The sequence below is a fragment of the Musca autumnalis genome, unplaced genomic scaffold (genome assembly GCF_047663935.1).
Source record: "Musca autumnalis isolate F117 unplaced genomic scaffold, ASM4766393v1 scaffold_4, whole genome shotgun sequence".
Taxonomy (NCBI): Eukaryota; Metazoa; Arthropoda; class Insecta; order Diptera; family Muscidae; genus Musca; species Musca autumnalis.
In genome coordinates this window covers 242,322,118-242,340,864 of record NW_027411977.1, presented here as the reverse complement: position 1 = coordinate 242,340,864, position 18,747 = coordinate 242,322,118, and the positions used below count along the sequence as shown (strand labels likewise).

General features: G+C 36.5%; 2 protein-coding genes across 11 annotated transcripts in view; one reads left to right on the top strand and one right to left on the bottom strand.

The window, feature by feature from the left end:
• Nucleotides 1-18,747, bottom strand: part of LOC141403759 (uncharacterized) — a 567,712-nt gene that overhangs the window by 14,786 nt on the left and 534,179 nt on the right. Inside the window, exon 1 of one of the 8 annotated variants that reach the window (XM_073986679.1) lies at nt 3,468-3,584. The exons of the other annotated variants lie outside the window; for them this stretch is intronic. The gene's annotated coding sequence lies outside the window, so the exon portion shown is untranslated. Of the gene's footprint in view, nt 1-3,467; nt 3,585-18,747 lie in introns of those variants that run through there. 8 annotated transcript variants of the gene reach the window in all.
• Nucleotides 1-18,747, top strand: part of LOC141403770 (uncharacterized) — a 31,568-nt gene that overhangs the window by 688 nt on the left and 12,133 nt on the right. The window contains exons 2-3 of one of the 3 annotated variants that reach the window (XR_012412890.1): nt 1,442-3,713; nt 14,524-16,569. The exons of 1 other annotated variant lie outside the window; for it this stretch is intronic. The gene's annotated coding sequence lies outside the window, so the exon portion shown is untranslated. Of the gene's footprint in view, nt 1-1,441; nt 3,714-14,523; nt 16,570-18,747 lie in introns of those variants that run through there. One more of the 3 variants, XM_073986714.1, reaches the window with a different exon arrangement.

The window sequence follows — 18,747 nt, the reverse complement described above, 5'->3', positions numbered from 1 at the left end:
ATGAAAAACGACAAATGTTAAATTCTCTTAAATTCTGTTTTGCTCACCATTGGTATAATACCAGTAAACATATAAACGAGTGTCTGCAGTCATTAGGTCTGTACGATAACTCAATAGTTTGTACAAACTTTTACAAAATGCCGTTCGATAAAACAACTTGTGAAATGAAAGATAACTGGAAGGTATTGCAAGTACTTGCAAATACTTTTTACTTGCGAAGTTATCGAACAGGCCTATTGTATTGAATGGTTTGAAGCAAGACATACATATTTATGCTCTGTTCCAGAACCTGCAAGAAGCTACTATTTTTTACTACGATTTTCCTTTATGTTATCGGAAAAAATAGTAAAAATTAGTAGATTCTTGCAGTACTGGAACAGACCATTAATAAGGTAGTTGCAACGGTGTTATAGTCCCAATTTACATTAGGCGAGTTTACTTGCGGCAATTGTCAGTTTGTTGGTGAGAGAGGGGGCTGAGAGGCACAGGGTTACCATATGCCTCACCTCTCTCTCCATCAAACTGACAATTGCCGCAAGTAAACTCGCCTAATGTAAATTGGGACATATTACTATTGAGGTAGATTAAATTCAACGAATTTAAGCAACAACTATTAATTGGTATTTTTGGTCATTTTTTTACTGTTGTGTTTCGACATTTTAAGTGTGTGTTGTCAATCGTGTTGCTTTTGTAGAGCGTTTTTTTTTTTTTTGAAAAATATTGCATAAGCTTTGTTCCCGTACTTTTTAACAGTAAAACTTTTTTACATCCTCAAATTGGTCTAGTAAAAAGTTGTTTTAAAGGGAGCGTCATTCACCGCCACCTTTGCTTAAAGATAAGTGAACATTTTACAACTTTTTTATGTACGGGAACGGTTTTTCGGGTAAAATGTGTAAAAGTCGTAAAAATTGTAAAAACTTTTTAGTCTTGGAACAAAGCTATATTTTCATAGACTAATGCATTTATAGACGAAGAAAATTCAATGTAAAATGCCAAAAAATACAAGTAAATATATATTTAGTTGTGGCAAAAGGCTACATGGGGTTATTTTTTGATGTGAACTTTATTCTCAGACAAAAATATGCAAGAAAATATTGCCATTTTCCCCAAAAATCGTCTTCGAACTTTTTTGAGTTTTCGTGTTTGAGTGACTTGACCGCGGAAAAATTGAGTAATCCTTCATCTATGCATTCATTAGTCTATGATAGTTTTCTGACAAATGCCGCGGTCTAAACTAGAATAATTTCACTGCAATTTTGACAAGAAATTTTGGGTTTTCTTTTGGAATGCTCATAAGCTTAAGATAGATAAAATGTGATTTTTTTTATACTTGAGTTCAATGTGTTATCAAATTTAAAAATTTTAATATAAAAAATGTTTTTACAAAAAAAAAACTTAAAAATATTTATGTACATACGAATACTATGTATTTTCTTTACAGCCACCACTAAATACTTTGCAGTAAAATTATTTTCCTCAATTGAAAACGAAAATATTCGCAGGAAAAATGTCGGAAGTTTTTTCCATAAAAACTGAACCATTTGATAATGATTATAAACAGGAAGATTCTACCAATGATACAAATACACTAAGCTACAACTCAACAAAACTTGAAAATTTTACAAATATGGGAATTAATATTAAAGAAGATCAACCCGACTTGGATAAAATGGACGAATTTTTACCAGAGAATGTCGATGAATCCACAAATACTGTTATCAAAGAAGAGGACGTAGATGAAATGGACGAATTTTTATCGGAAGATTCAGCTAGCATCTACTCATGGAAATCTGATGATCGTAAGGAAGTAATTACCCATGATGTACTTCACCATCAACATCTACATACTACAACAACTCAAGAGATATCCTTAGCCAAATTAGAAATAATGGATGTACACACAGATGAGGAAGATAGTAAAGACCTTGAGACCAATGGTGATACAGACGTTAACAGTGCTGATATTAATGAGAAGAGATCTGTTATTTTATCTGCCCGACATAAGTGTGAACAATGTAGTAAATCTTATAAAGAAAAGAAACATCTAAAGGCACATATGAGACAAAAACATATGTTGTCTACGAATGACCAGTATATCTGCAAAATTTGTAATCAAAGATGTACCTCACAAGTAGGTCTAGAATTGCACTCTATCAGGAAGCATCCAGAAGAAACACATAGACCTACTGAAAATAAATGTGAAATATGTGGTAGTTGTTATTCGAAATCCAAAAGTCTTCGGGCACATATAAGAAGTAAACATCCTGCATCTATAGATTCAAAGTATATTTGCGAAATTTGTAATGACAAATTTACCACACAAATAGGTCTTGATAGACATTATTACCAGGCGCATCCAGAAACTCAAACACCCACTGAAAACAAATGTGAAATATGTGGCAGTTGTTACAAAAAGAAAGAAAATCTAACTAGACATATGAGAAAAGAACATTCTTCGATTGATAAAAAGTATATCTGCGACATATGTCATACAGTATGCACCACAGAAAAAGGTCTTGATAGGCATTTCAACCGAATGCATACAGAAGCTCATTCCCCTAATATTATGCGTCCAGAAGCTAAATCTCGTATTCAATGTGAACTATGTGAATGTTCTTATACAGATATTAAATCTCTCCGGGTACATATAAGAGATAAACATCCTTTGTCTATAGATTCAGAGTACATGTGCGAAATATGCAATACAAGATTTACCACTCAATTAGGTCTTGATAGGCATTGTGACCGGGTGCATCCAGGAGCTCATTCCACTCAATCGCGACCTGATAAAAAACATAAGTGTGAACTATGTGGTATAGGTTTTAGAGGAGCTATTCCTCTGCGTACACATATGAGAAAAAAACATTCCTCGTTTATAGATTCGGAGTATATTTGCGAAATTTGCAATGTTAAATTTACCACACAACTTGGTCTTGATAGGCATTCTTACATGAAGCATCCAGAAACTCAACCACCTCTCGAACATAAATGTGAAATATGTGGTAATTGCTATAGAGGACCAGATAGTCTCCGGGAACATGTGTCAATTAAACATCCTCCGTCGTCAGTGTATATCTGCGAAATATGCAATAAAAGATTTGTCACACAACTAGGTCTTGATAGGCATTGTAAAATGTCGCATAAATATAAATCGCAGGTACCACGCGTCGAATCAACGTCAGCAACGATTTTACAGAATGGCCAAACATAAATTTCCCGAAATGAGGCAGAATTTTGAAGACGCAGTCCGTCCTGATCAAATATGTATATAATAAATCATAGTCACTATCACTTATAATGAAATATTCGACCTCATGATACCAACAAAATAGAGGAACTGGAAAAAACTTTTTAGGCAATAAAATGTAAAGATAGACCTTTAGTTTTATAACATCACTTGCAGTGTACAAATTCAATAAATATTTTAATAAAAAATTATGAAAAAGTTTCAAGAGCTGAGCATCTACCTTGTTAATTGTGCTATGCCAAAATAACCCCAATGTTATCTCTTCTCCCTCTCACTCACTCTGTTCACACAACTTGGTTCTCTTTTTAAAACGACAACAGAACAGCTTGAACAGTACCATTCTTTACTTCGAACCTACGCGTTATTTACTTTTAATTTTTTTCGTAGAAGTTTATAACCAAACATAATAAATTAACAATAAATAAGTGTTATTAAACTATATTCGTCAACACGCATCAAATTCAAGGTAGATATATTTTTTTTATTTTTTTATATTAAGGATGAAGTGTGTCTGTCTATCAAAGAAATAATGTGAAATGTCAAAACCACCATACGCTGTTTGTGGATGGTAACGAGAGTGTGTGTCAATTGGTTTGCTCTCACAGTGTTTCACATTGGAACAAATTGTTACAAGAAAATATCTAGGAAAAACGTCGGTTTTTTAATTGCATTTTGATACTGTTAATTCTACAGAGCTTATATTTAAAGAACATATGGACCATTATTATAGCTTCGTTCCAGTACTTTTTTAATGGTAAAAGTGTCAAAAGAGAAAACCTTCGAAAATAAGTTCCACATACACATTTTTCCAAAATGTACGGGAACGGAAAAATGGCAGAAACGTCATAAAAGGTGTGTCTGGTTACCCTAAAATTTGTAACAATTTGTACCAATTGTTGCTGGAAGTCGTCTGTTAACACAAAAAACCAGCAAAAGAGAGCGATTCGAGAGAGACATTTTGACAGTTCTTTCACTGAGAGTTTTGCAAATTCTTGCTGGACAAATTTCTTCTAGCAAGAACTTTTAACTCTTCTTCTTCCTGAAAACAATCAATCAACTGTTGTTAAGTTTTCGTTGGTTTATGTTTGTGAAAATTAAAATCAATTTTATTGTGGAAATAACATAGACAAATTTGTAAAGTGGAAAAATACTTTTTTGTTTCATTTTCTTTTTTATTTGTAATAAAATACAACGTGTTTGCTTCCTTTGTTGGCGGACAAATTGTTCTGTTTTGGCAAGTCAGCTGATTGCTTGCTGGTTTTTGCTGGGAAGGTGTCTGGTTACTTTTTACAATTTTCTAGCAAAAGAGAATAAAACCCCTTAGAACGTTTTCACACGATAAGGTTTGCCTGCTCAAAAATGCGTTGTCCGTTTTGATTGTCATTCGTAAATTGTGTCAGTGTTGAAACAAAATGTGGAAGTAAGTAAACGAAAACGTACATAAAGTACCATACATACAACACTAGCATGTAAGATCTTATCTACCTGTTTCATCATATTTTTTACAAATAAAGGTGTTCTTCAAAACATGACTTCTATGTACCTGTTAATAACAAAGGTATATCCATGGCACAATTACCCAGGTAGTGGCATCGTAAAATTTTGAATATGTTATGTCAAAACTTTCTTTATGTTGTTGGGGAAATTACAACAAAAACAATTTTTTTATAAAGGCATTTGACTTTTCATATTCGATCAGCTGGTGGTATATCCCCATTTCATAAAAATCTTTCTTGAAAAATTTACGCTGGTGACGCAGGTATCATCTTACCTTCAGGTGGTAAGAATTATTACATTATTTTTTACATGGCATGCGCGCATGAGGCAACAATTTTAACAACGCATACATTTTACACAATTTTATGGGATTCACAAGAATTACTTTTTTAATTTTCAAATACAATACACACATAAACCTTTTTGGTACATTTATGTAAAACCGTACTTCTTTTTGTTCAAAAAGTACGCTTCTATACAATGACTTCAAAAAATCAACACTAGATGTGAAAATTACGAATGAGTGTGAAAGCGGAAACCACGTTTTTGAGCAGTCAAACCTTATCGTCTGAAAACGTTCTTACACTCTGAGAAAGTTCTTGCTGGGAAAGTAACCAGACTGACTTAAAATCTGGAACAAATGTCAAAGTCGACGTGTCAGCCAATCCGAAGCCGGCAAACATGTTGCACATTTTTACTCGCCCATTTGTCGTGTAAAAAGTTTCTAAAGAGAAAGCTATTCAGCGCCATTTTTGTTCAAAGAGAAGTGAACATTTTGCAACTTTTTTGGTGTACGGGAACGCATTTTGGGCAAAAATGTGCAAAATGTGTTAAATGTGTAAAAACTGTTTAGTTCTGGAACGAAGCTTATAATACCAGCATGGCACAATAATAGCTGTTTCTTTACGTTCAAGAATCTTCAAGTTTTACCACTTTTTACTCGTAAAGCGTTCCTTTACTTCAGACACCATATAATTCATATGGGAGCATTTTACAATTTTTACTACTTTTGCCGGTTTTACCATTTTCGAAAGTAAAGGAACAGACCAAATACAGGTACAGCTGCAAAAACAGCTGGTTATCACACTAGTTGTCAAAATGCATTATCGTGAATAAAAACACATACAAAATGTAAACAAGCAATTCATAACAATACATTATTGTGACCAAATTTGACGTTTGGTATGATTTGATGTAACACCTTCTTATTCCACCATGAATACCAGTAAACATACAAGCGAGTATGTGCAGTCATTGTATTGAATGTTTTGAAGCAAGATCTATGTATTTAAAAGGTCACGTAAGTCCCGGTCCACACTACATTGATTTCATTGGAAAATGTCATGAAATTTTGCGTCACTAGATCGAGTTTTATAGTAAAGTAATATCACGGAATTGCTGTAGTGGGGAACTCGATCCAGAGACGCATAATTTCATGCAATTTCTTCAATGAAATAGCTATAGTGTGTACCGGGACTAAGTAGCACAACGACAACTAATTTTTAGCCGAAAATTCTTCAATACGTTTGTTTAAGTTTTCATACATTTTATTCACAATAACAGAAAATTTGACAGATTGAAACCAATCAGCTGGCCGTTTTACGCTACCTTATAATTTCATCATGGTTTGAAGCAAGACATATTTAATAAGGTAACTACCTTACCAATAGTCGGCACTTTAAAGCGTTTCCTAACTTCAATCCTTCGCCAGTCCGAACCAATTTTTCCAATTGCAATGAAATAAAGCTTATTTGCTTCGAAATTTTGTTTACTTTCCGATGAGATAAAGAAATGTTGAAATCTTCCTTTTAAAACTTGTGAAATTTGCGAATTTGTTAGAATAGTGCATTTGCAATAGTCGGCATCACATGTTCCAGTAGTTGTTGTTGTTGTAACAGTGTTTTTGTTATGTTTATTTGTTCGTTCCTCTGTTCAATCTGGCTCTGGGTCTATCTCCAGTTCAAGAAAAGTGGCTGCTTCGATGGGATGTAGCCATAGATCCACTGGAGTTAGATGGGTAGGTTTGGCGGGGCAGTTAAAAAGGTGTTGTGTGTCGTGCGGGCCCATGCCGCATACTGGGCAGATGTCTTGCACGGTGCGATCGATTTCCGCCCAATAAGAATTTAGGCGACTGCAATATCCCGAGCGTAGTTGGGCCAAAACTACTCTAGTTTGTCGTGGCAGCTGACGCTCCTCAGCTGCGATAGATGGAGGATGTACTCCAAGTACTTTATTCACACTATAATTGCTTAAGGCCTTGGCAACTGCGTCCGTGTGAATGCTATTCAATCCTGCTTGATATGCTTGTTGATCTAGGGGTTCTCTCCTGTATCGTTGGACCTCTCACTCTAGAGCATGGATATCCTTCCTGATCTCCCTGAATGGGCCGGGCCTACCCACAAGATGGTGATTGGGATGGCTCATACGATAACATCCAAGCAGGTACTGCAACGAAAGCATCTCATTGTGTTGCTTGACAGGAAGAATTTTTGCCTCCTCATGTAGATGGTCCACTGAAGATTTGAGAAGGCACCCTGTCGCTGTTCTCAGGGCTGCATTTTGGCAAGTTTGAATCTTTTTCCAGTTCGAATCACACAATCTCGGGGACCAGACTGGAGCCGCATAGCTTACCACAGACCGACCTATCGCGTTATATGTGGTCAACAAGGTTTCTTTATCTGCACCCCAAGTGCTGCCGGCCAGGGACTTGAGGACCTTGTTCCTACTTTTCAACTTGTCGCAGATAGCTGTGGCGTGTGCGCACGACGTGAAAGTAGTGTCGAATGTGACCCCTAAAATTTTAGGGCAGTTTGTGGTCGGAATTCTGCTACCGTCGACCACGACATTCAACTCACGTCCAAACTGCGCTGTCCATGTGGTGAACAGAGTGGCTGTAGATTTTGTGGGGGAAATCTGCATATTCCTCGAATGGAAAAAGGTGGTAAGATCAGTTAAATAGTTGTTCAGTCTCTCACAGATGTCATCAGGATAGGTACCCGACGCCAGGATCGTGCAATCATCCGCATACGTCACGATCTCAATGCCGTCTGGAGGGGGTGGAATACAGGAGAGGTAGAGGTTAAACAGTTCCGGAGATATCACCCCACCTTGGGGAACTCCCTGTTTCACTCTACGAGGTTTGGACTTCTTATTCCTGAATTCCACGTACGACTGGCGTCCACACATATAGTTGACTATCCAACGTTTCAAGCTTGGCCGGAGGGTTGTCTGCTCAATGTCCTCAAACAGCGTGGAGTGTTTGACTGTATCAAAGGCTTTTGATAAGTCAAGAGGCACCATCACTGTTCTATCGCACGGCCGTCTCTGGTTGAGTCCTTTACAGATATATGTGGTAATGGCGTGCAGCGCTGTTGTCGTGCTGTGCTGCTTACGGAATCCATGTTGATGATCGGCAACTTGATAGCTATTTCTGATACTGGGGAGGATCAAGGCCTCAAGTGTCTTTGCTACGGGTGACAAAAGCGCAATCGGTCTGTACGATTCACTTTTGCTGGCATCCTTGCCTGGCTTCCGTAGTGGGACCACCCTGCCCATTTTCCAGACTTCGGGAACAACGAGGGTGGCTAGCGACAAGTTGAAGACTTTGGTGAGATACTCGACTCCCGGCTCATCCAGCTGCTTCAACATTATCATGGAGATTCCATCAGGGCCCAACGCTTTGGATGATTTAGCGTTCCTGATGGCATTGGCAACATCATCCATTGTAAATTGTGGTGGTTCATCCTCGGCAGGAAGAGATCTGATGCGACGTAATACTCTTCTCTTAGTCCTGTCACTCTCGGGATGCTCGACAAACTGTCGATTGAAATTACTTGCGCACCTCTTCGGGTCAGTCGACGTAACGTCGCCAAACGTGACTGAGGTCCTATCTTCCCTTCTTCCAGGGTTCGAGAGTGACTTAACCGTTGCCCACAATTCACCTATACCGGCTCCAATGTTGCAACTCTTCAGATGATTTAACCATTTGTTTCGCTTATGCTCGCCGACCAGCCTGTTAACTTCCAGTGTCAGCTCCCTGACTCTGGGGTCATTGGGGTTGATACGACGAAGCTCATCACGCTCGTTTGCTAATCCCGTCGCCTCTGCTGGGAAATTTGGTCTTACTTCGGGTATTCGACCAGCAGGGATATGGCGAGCGGCTGCAGCAGTGATGATGTCCCGGAACGTCCTTTCCGCTACCCGAACATCAGAAGGATTGGGCAATTCTCTGAAGCGGTGATTGGTGAACTCTCTGAAACTCGGCCAATCAGCTTTTTTATGATTGACGAACGTACGGCGTTCAGAGGTGATGAAGTCGGGTGGTCTGCTAATGGAGACAATTATGTGGAGATGGTCTGATCCAAGGGAAATGACGGGTTGCCAGGTAACGTCATTTGTCAGACCAGGTGACACGATGGTTATGTCAGGCGAACTGTGACACTCTCCTCTAATTCTGGTAGGGGCGTCCTCATTGACCGTGCAAAACGTAGAGCTATCAATGTGCTCAGCCAGCGCTGTACCTCTCTGGTCGTTTCCGAGGGCCGAATGCCACATCTCATGATGCGCATTAAAATCCCCCAGGACCAGACGATTATGACCTTGCAAGAGCGGGCTAATGTCAGGCCTATAATCATGGATACAGCTATTTCTCGGCGGGATGTATACATTCAGCAACTCTATCTCGGCAGCTCCACACCTGACTGCTACCCCCATACATTCCATGTATGGGTCATTAGAGACAGGCTCAAGCGAGATAGGTCTGTATTGGACAGACTGGTGCAATAGGAAAGCCAATCCCCCACCTCCACTTCTGGTGCGATCTTTCCTCAGAACATTGTAACCATTGCAATGCTCTAAGCTGTGGTTGTTGTTCAGCTTGGTTTCCTGCACCGCCGCGACCTTGATATTCTTCCGACTCATAAAATCTACTATCTCTTCGATCTTACCTCGGGGTCCATTGCAATTCAATTGCAAAAAGGCTGCATTTTCGGGGATTGGGACAACAACGGCTGGTGTTAAAGGCTGCGTGTGTGGTTGTTGTCGAGGGGACTGCGGGGGAGTTTCGTAATCAGACGACGAGGGAGTCTCGTAATCCGACGACGACTCACTGGGAACTGTGTTCACACAGCATGCAGCAACATAGTCCCTGTCGTAGTCCCTCACGTGGACGAGTCCAGAGCAACCCCTTAGATGCACCCACTCCTGACATCTATTGCATCTCACCGAAGGTTGGATGTGGGTGAAGATGCGAATGTGACAAACTGAGCACAGATATATTGGTCCTGGGTTTTCTTCCGTCCCGGCTCGGACCAATAGAATTCGGAGCAGGCATTCCGGGATATGCTGCTCCCAACACAGAAAAACGAAACAAATACGAACATGTACACACTGAGGTGGCAGCCGCTGGCCGGAACATTGGTTTTGTGTTGTTCCGGGTCAATCCGGTACGAAACAACCCGCTGCCGTGGGATTGCAGTCGGCACCTTGTATTTTAGTATATAAATGTTATACTTTGTATCGTTTTTATTATAATTATTATATTATTATAAATAAGAAAAAACATACTTTTACACAAATAATAAATATTTCAAACGATATTGCTTTTAATAAGTAAATAAATTAACAGCCTGTTTCTGTATGTCGAAAGAAAAATGTGTGCGAAAGAAACACGTCCAAACTCTTGTGTGTTTTTCAAATTTGTTTTTTGTTTTGAAGCAAAAGCAAAGGTAAATTTTTTTCGAAAACTAAAGTTCGGGCGTGTTTCATTCGCACACATTCTTCTTTCGACATACAGAAACTGGCTGTAAAGATTTTGTTAACATTTGAAATTCATTTAAAATTTTTCGTTTTAGATTTGTTATTTGTTGTTGGTTGATGTTAAACCAAATTAGTTAAAAGGTCAATGGTATTTACAGTATTAGTTCATATTCCAAATAATTTGGCATCATAATAATTGGAAATTTTAAATATATTGCTTAAATAAATTAGTTTGTGCCTATAGTCGGCAACTATTACCCAATTGCCGGCATGCCACAAACGTGCGCACTTCAAACCATGCCTAATAGGCCGTTTACATATAACCGGGTTAGGGTCTAAGTTTCAAATGTCATTTCCATTGTGTATACTTCAAATAAATCCTCATAAAGAAGGTTAACCCTGCTAAAAACTATAATATAAACGCCGTATTATATTGCCCAAAATCACTAAAAATTCGTTATTTGAATAAGCTATTTTTATTAGTTAGACTTTAAATTATTTATTTAAGATTTTTGTGACATTTTGAGCAAAAAATAATGGAAAAAGTGTGTGTTTTTCACGCAATGCCGATTTCTGGCAAACTTTACATTTTATTGTCCCTAAAGTCGGCATCGGCAAAAATGGCAGAATTTCAATAATTTTTTAATAATTTATTTTTCTAAATTGTTTTTTTTTACTATTCTCTACCAACACAAAAACAAATTTGTTAAATTTTTTGTAATTTTAATATACGCTGTAGGTAGTATGGGGTCATGTGTTGACATGTCACCACTTTGTCTACTATTATGGTGACAAAGTCTACACATTGTCGACAGGTTGTCAACTATTGATACTTTTACCTTAATAAGAAGAAGCATTGTTTATATTGAAAGATGATAGCCCAAAGAAGCATCTTCTTATAGCTTTGTGTTCCTTTACTTTGTTACGAAAAAAAAAATGGTAAAAGAGAAAACTGTCAAAATTGCTCTCTCATGAACAGTTTTGCCATAAAAGTAAGTCCATATTTATATTAGGCAATTTTCCTTGCGGCAATTGTCAATTTGATGGAGGGAGAGGTGAGGAATGTGGTAACCCTTTGCTTCTCAACACCCTCTCTCACCTACAAACAGACAGTTATCGCAAGGAATTTTGCCTAATATAAATATGGACTAAAAGAACTAAAAATGGTAGATCTGTAGGCCTATTCTGTAACTTTTATCGATTGAAAAGTTGTTAAAATTTCTTTTGTTTTTGTAACAACTAAAAAACAAACAAATGAAATTGTTGTAACATAAACAATGAGTAAAGTTGTTAAAAAGTTACAGAATAGGCCTCCTGTGGGCCTATTCTGTAACTTTTTAACAACTTTACTCATTGTTTATTTTACAACAATTTCATTTGTTTGTTTTGTAGTTGTTACAAAAACAAAAGAAATTTTAACAACTTTTGAATCGATAAAAGTTACAGAATTCCTATACTGGTAGCAATGTCAAAAAGAAAAATAAAAATTCAATTTTCTTATTTTATTTCATTTTCTTTTGTCAGCGTTCGCCTTTTTCTTCTGTTTATTGTTCATTTTTTTCTTCATTGTCAAATAATGGTCAAAAAATATCGAAAAAAAACAGTTATGCCATTTTTACCAGAAGAAATTCGTCTGGTACCCTGTGGTAGAAGAGAAATGCATTTTCGCTATCTCTTCTCGCTCACTCTCTTAAAAATTGCACCCAGTTTTACCACTTTTTGGGGTTAAGGAACGCTTTGCAGGTTAAAAATGGTAACAAATGGTAAAAATGGTAACCTCAGGTAAGTAAAGGAACACAGCCTTTTTTTCTTAATTGTTTGGTGCAAAATAATTTTTGCGCTTCGTGAAAAAATTATTTTTGTGAAAAATCAATGAAATATCGTGAATTTAAGGCATATAATTTCAATCGCCTGATAAAACGATAAGTGCAACAGAAGAAGAACTATTTTAAGCAGACAAGTCGCACAAAGTTTTAAGGACATTAAAACGTTTTTTTTTTATTATTTAAATGTTAAAATGTTTACCCAGCCTTCAAAACACTGGCTTTACTTTCAATAGTATTTGTTTTTTCTTTAATGAAATATAGTATTTAAACAAAAGTGTAACTTCATCTACTTATAAGCCAAAAAATTTTGTATTGAAAATCTGGTACTATTGACTCACCACATCCAATGTCTATACTGACTCACCACATCCAATGTCTATACCAGTGTTAATCACCACTGGGCTCGCGAGCCGTGTCTGTGTGAACACACACAATCTCAATTGTGGTGAGTTTGAACGTTGCTCTCACCACCGATCATCTTCTTTGTTTTAGCAATGAATTAACGCACACGATGTTTATCTAGAGAGGGATAGATAATCTCGTGTGTGTGTCCAACACAAACGCAGCGGTTGAATTTGTTGTTGCTGGTGAACACTGGTCTATACTGACTTACTACCTCCAATGTCAACACATGGTCAACAACTGACTTCGAATGACACGTTCATAAAAAATGTCTATAAGAAATTACATTAGTTGTGTACAGTTTGTCAGTAGTACTGTTGACAACGTCAGTAGTAAGTCAGTATAGATTCACTATTGACATTTCCTACAGGGTAATTACAGACATTATTATGTTGTATTATGACTATTTTTTTTTTCTTAAGAGACATGCATTTTCGGTTGTGGTGAAAAACACTCACTAACTAAAAAGGTAAATTCCGATACAATAAATGGTCTTATAGTAAGTTTACATATACGAAATCCACTCGATTTCAACTGTCAATTCCATTGCTTAAACGTCAAATGAAATCCAATGGATTTTTGATGAGTTTTCATTTGACGTATACGCAAAGGAATTGACAGTTGAAATCGAGTGGATTTTGTAAATGTAAACCAAGCATTAGCTCAATGAAATTTTACCCATAGTTAGCTGAGAGTATTGTTGAGGGCTTTTTGATATTATTTGCATACTTTGTTACAGTAATTTTAAGTTATTTGAACTCAAATACGAAAGATGCCCACTACTGGTACATTCCGGAGATAGCAGTTACTATTTAAGCAACTAATAATCGGTATTTTTGATAATTTTTTTGCTGTTGTGGTTGGACATTTTAAATGTGTTTTGCCAAACGTGTTGTTTTTGTAGAGCGTTTTTTTTTTTTTGAAAAATATAGCATAGTCGAAGGTCACACTAGAGTGGTTTCATTGAAACTTTTAGGGATTCTTAAATCGAGTTCCCCACTACAGTAACTTCATAAGTCCCGGGCCACACTACAGTAATTTCACTGAAATATTGATATGAAATTATGCGTCTCTAGATCGACGTCCATAGTAGAGTAAAATCACAAAATTGCTGTAGTGGGGAATTCGATTTAAGAACACCTAATTTCATGAAATTTTTTAATGAAATTCACGCTAGTGTGGACCGGGACTAAGTTTGCTCTATCGACCTAGTAACCCTGGATTCATGAAATTGTTTCAATGAAACCATCTAGTGTGACCAAGGAAATAGTTTCATAGACTAATGAATTTATAGACGACGGAACGGTATTGACTGAGAAATTCAATGTAAAATGCAAAAAATACAAGTAAATAAATATTTTGTTCTGGCCGAGGACTACATGGGGTTTGTTTTTGATGTGAACTTTATTCTCAGACAAAAATATGCAAGAAAATATTGTCATTTTCCCCAAAAATCGTCTTCGAACTTTTTTGAGTTTTCGTGTTTGAGTGACTTGACCGCGGAAAAATTGAGTAATCCTTCATCTATGCATACATTAATCTATGATAGTTTTCTGACAAATGTCGCGGTCCACACAAGAATAATTTCACTGGAATTTTGACACAAAATTTTGCATTTTTTTTTTGGAAAGCTCATAAGCTTAAGATAGATAAAATGTGATTTTTTTATACTTGAGTTATCAAAATTAAATATTGTAACATAAAAAATGTTTTTTACAAAAAAAAAAAAAAAAAAAAAAACAAAAAACTTTAAAATATTTATGTACATAAGAAAACTTTGTATTTTCTTTACAGCCACCACTAAATACTTTGCAGTAAAATTATTTTCCTCAATTGAAAACGAGAATATTCGCAGGAAAAATGTCGGAAGTTTTTTCCATAAAAACTGAACCATTTGATAATGATTATAAACAGGAAGATGCTACCAATGATACAAATACACTAAGCTACAATTCAACAAAATATGAAAATTCTACAAATATGGGAATTAATATTAAAGAAGATGAACCCGACATGGATAAAATGGAAGAATTTTTACCAGAGAATGTCGATGAATACACAATTACTGTTATCAAAGAAGAGGACGTAGATGAAATGGACGAATTTTCAGCTAGCATTTACTCATGGAAATCTTATGATCGTAAGGAAGTAATTACCCATGATGTACATCACCATCAAGAGGTTACACAACAGCATCTAACTACTACAACAACTCAAGAGATATCCTTACCCAAATTAGAAATAATGGATGTACACACAGATGAGGAAGATAGTAAAGACCTTGAGAACAATGGTGATACAGACGTTAACAGTGCTGATAATAATGAGAAGAGATCTGTCATTTTATCTGCCCGTGTATATAAGTGTGTACTATGTGGTAAATCTTACATAGACAAGAAATATCTAATGGCACATATGAGACAAAAACATATTTTGTCTACGAATGCCCAGTATATCTGCAAAATTTGTAATCAAACATGTATCACACAAGTAGGTCTTGAATTGCACTCTATAAGGAAGCATCCAGAAACACTGAAAAGATCTACTGAAAATAAATGTGAAATATGTGGTAGTTGTTATGCGGAATCCAAAAGTTTGCGGGCACATATAAGAAGTAAACATCCTGCATCTATAGATTCAAACTATATTTGCGAAATTTGTAATGACAAATTTATCACACAAATAGGTCTTGATAGACATTCCTATCGGGCGCATCCAGAAACTCAAACATCCACTGAACACAAATGTGAAATATGTGGTAGTTGTTATAAAAAGAAACAAACTCTAACTAGACATATGAGAAAAGAACATTCTTTGATTGATAAAAAATATATCTGCGAAATATGTCATACAGAATGCACCACAGAAATAGGTCTTGGTAGGCATTTCAACCGAATGCATACTGAAGCTCATTCCCCTAATATTATGCGTCCAGAAGCTAAATCTCGTATTCAGTGTGAACTATGTGAATGTTCTTATACAGACATTAAATCTCTCCGGTCACATATAAGAGATAAACATCCGTTGTCTATAGATTCAGAATATATGTGCCCAATATGCAATACAAGATTTACCACTCAAATAGGTCTTGATAGGCATTATGACCGGATGCATCCAGGAGCTCATTCCACTCAAATACCTGATAAAAAACATAAGTGTGAAATATGTGGTATATGTTTTAGAGGAGCTATTCCTCTGCGGACACATATGAGAAAAAAACATTCCTCGTTTATAGATTCAGAGTATATGTGCGAAATTTGCAATGTTAAATTGACCACACAACAAGGTCTTGATAGGCATTCCTACATGATGCATCCAGAAACTCGACCACCTCGTGAACATAAATGTGAAATATGTGGTAATTGTTATAAACGATCAGATAGTCTCCGGGAACATGTGGCAATTAAACATCCTGCGTCGTCAGTGTATATATGCGAAATATGCCCTAAAAGATTTGCCACGCAACTAGGTCTTGATAGGCATTGTAAAAAGATGCATTAATCTAAGTCGCAGGTACCACGCGTTGAATCTACAGCAACGATTTTACAGAATGGACAAACATAAATTTCGTATACATTGGACCGAAATTTGAGGCAGAATTTTTAAGACTCAGTTCGGCCTGACCAGATACATAATATATCATGGCCACCAATGTTCCGCATGTGGGGAAACTTATAACGAAATATTCGATCTAACGATAAATATTAAATTGGCACATACCAACGAAATGAAGGAACTGCAAAACAAAAACTTTGTAGACAATTAAATGTAAAGATAGACCTTTAGTTTTATAAAATCACTAGAGTGTACAAATTAAATAAAAATGTTAATAAAAAATTATGCAAGAGTTTCATTTATTGTAAGAGCTATTTAAAACCCATTTTACACTTGCCCTTAATACCCCGAATACACTTACCCGGATTAACCCAGTGGGTTTGGATTTCAAATATAAACTCCATAGCGCAAATGTCAAATAAATTCCGATTTAAAGAAGGACAAAACAACGAAATTAATTTGAAATGGTACTTGACTCTCCACTTAGCTATTATTTCCAGCAAAACATCTAGGTCCATCAACTTGGGCAAGCGTGGTATTGATGTTAAGCCTTCAACTCTAGCTAATAGCACGGTTACACTACAGCTTTTTGCCGGGTTAACCCACTTCATGAGGATTTATTGCTTAATATGGTCTAATCTGACCAGATTTGCCATACAAAAATTAAATCCTCTCACGACTGGGTTTATTTTAAATCCGGCACAAATCCACCAAAAATACAGTGTTGTATTCGGTATTTGTGCAAAAAAAAACAACTCTACTCAAAAAGTACCAAAAGTTGCAACTGTTTTTGCAACAGAGTTTGTCGTGTTTTACACGTTTACGATTGGTCGCATGAGATTTTATAGAGTTAATAAATCTATATATATAAAAGAGTTGTGAGGTGAGTGACTGACTGACTGACTGACTGACTGATTCATCAGCGCCCAGACGAAACCGCTGAAGCTAGAAAGTTGAAATTTTGGGTGTAGGTTGCTGTTGGTGTGTAGGGGTGAGATAAGGCTGGGTTTTTGGAAATTCGACCTAGAAGTGTACGAAAAGTACTAAAAGGTACTAAATATGGTACCCTTTGTATTAGGCAGAGCTAGAATTCTGAAATTTGGAATGAGGGTAACTGATGGAGAGCTAGAAAGATGTACCAAAGGGTTTTTGGAAATTCGAACTACAAGGGTACGAAAAGTACTAAATGGTACTAAATTTAGTACAATTTTGATTTGGGTGAACGGATTGAGCTGGAATAATGACATTTGAACGAGGGTCACTGATGAAGAGTAACAATGAAAGGTTTTTGTAAATTCGAACTATACGAAAAGTACTAAATGGTACTAAATTTAGTACAACTCGGATTTGGGTGAACGGATGGAGCTAGAATCCTGAAATTTGAAATTAGGGTCACTGGTGGAGAGTAACAAAGAAAGGTTTATGGAAATTCGAACCATAAGTGCACGAAAAGTACTAAATGGTACTAAATTTAGTACAATTCGGATTTGGATGAACGGATAGAGCTGGAATCCTGAAATTTAGTACAATTTGGATTTGGGTGAACGGATTGAGCTGGAATCCTGAAATTTGTAATGAGGGTCACTGATGGAGAGTAGCAAAGAAAGGTTTTTAGAAATTCGAACCATAAGTGCACGAAAAGTACTAAATGGTACTAAATTTAGTACAATTCGGTTTTGGGTGAACGGATAGAGCTGGAATACTGGAATGAGGGTCACTGATGAAGAGTAACAATGAAAGGTTTTTGGAAATTCGACCTGTAAGGGTACGCAAAGTACTAAATGGTACTAAATTTAGTACAATTTTGATTTGGGTGAACGGATTGAGCTGGAATACAGGCATTTGAAATTAGGGTCACTGGTGGAGAGTAACAAAGAAAGGTTTTTGGAAACTTGAACTATAAGTACACGGAATGTTCTAAATGGTTCTAAATTTAGTACAATTTGGATTTGGGTGAAAGGATTGAGCTGGAATCCTGAAATTTGTAATAAGGGTCACTGATAGAGAGTAGCAAAGAAAGGTTTTTAGAAATTCGAACCATAAGTGCACGAAAAGTACTAAATGGTACTAAATTTAGTACACTTCGGATTTGGGTGAACGGATAGAGCTGGAATCCTGAAATTTGGTATGAGGATCACTGATGAAAAGTAAAAACGAAAGGTTTTTGAAATTCGAACTATAATATACGAAAAGTAATAAATAGTACTAAATTTAGTACAATTTGGGTTTGGGTGAACGAATAGAGCTGGAATCCTGAAATTTGGAATGAAGGTCACTGATGGAGAGTAAAAAAGAAAGGTTTTTGGAAATTCGAATTACAAGGGTACGAAAAGTACTAAATGGTACTAAATTTAGTACAATTTTGATTTGGGTGAATGGATTGAGCTGGAATACAGACATTTGGAATGAGGGTCACTGATGAAGAGTAGCAATGAAAGGTTTTTGTAAATACGAAAAGTACTA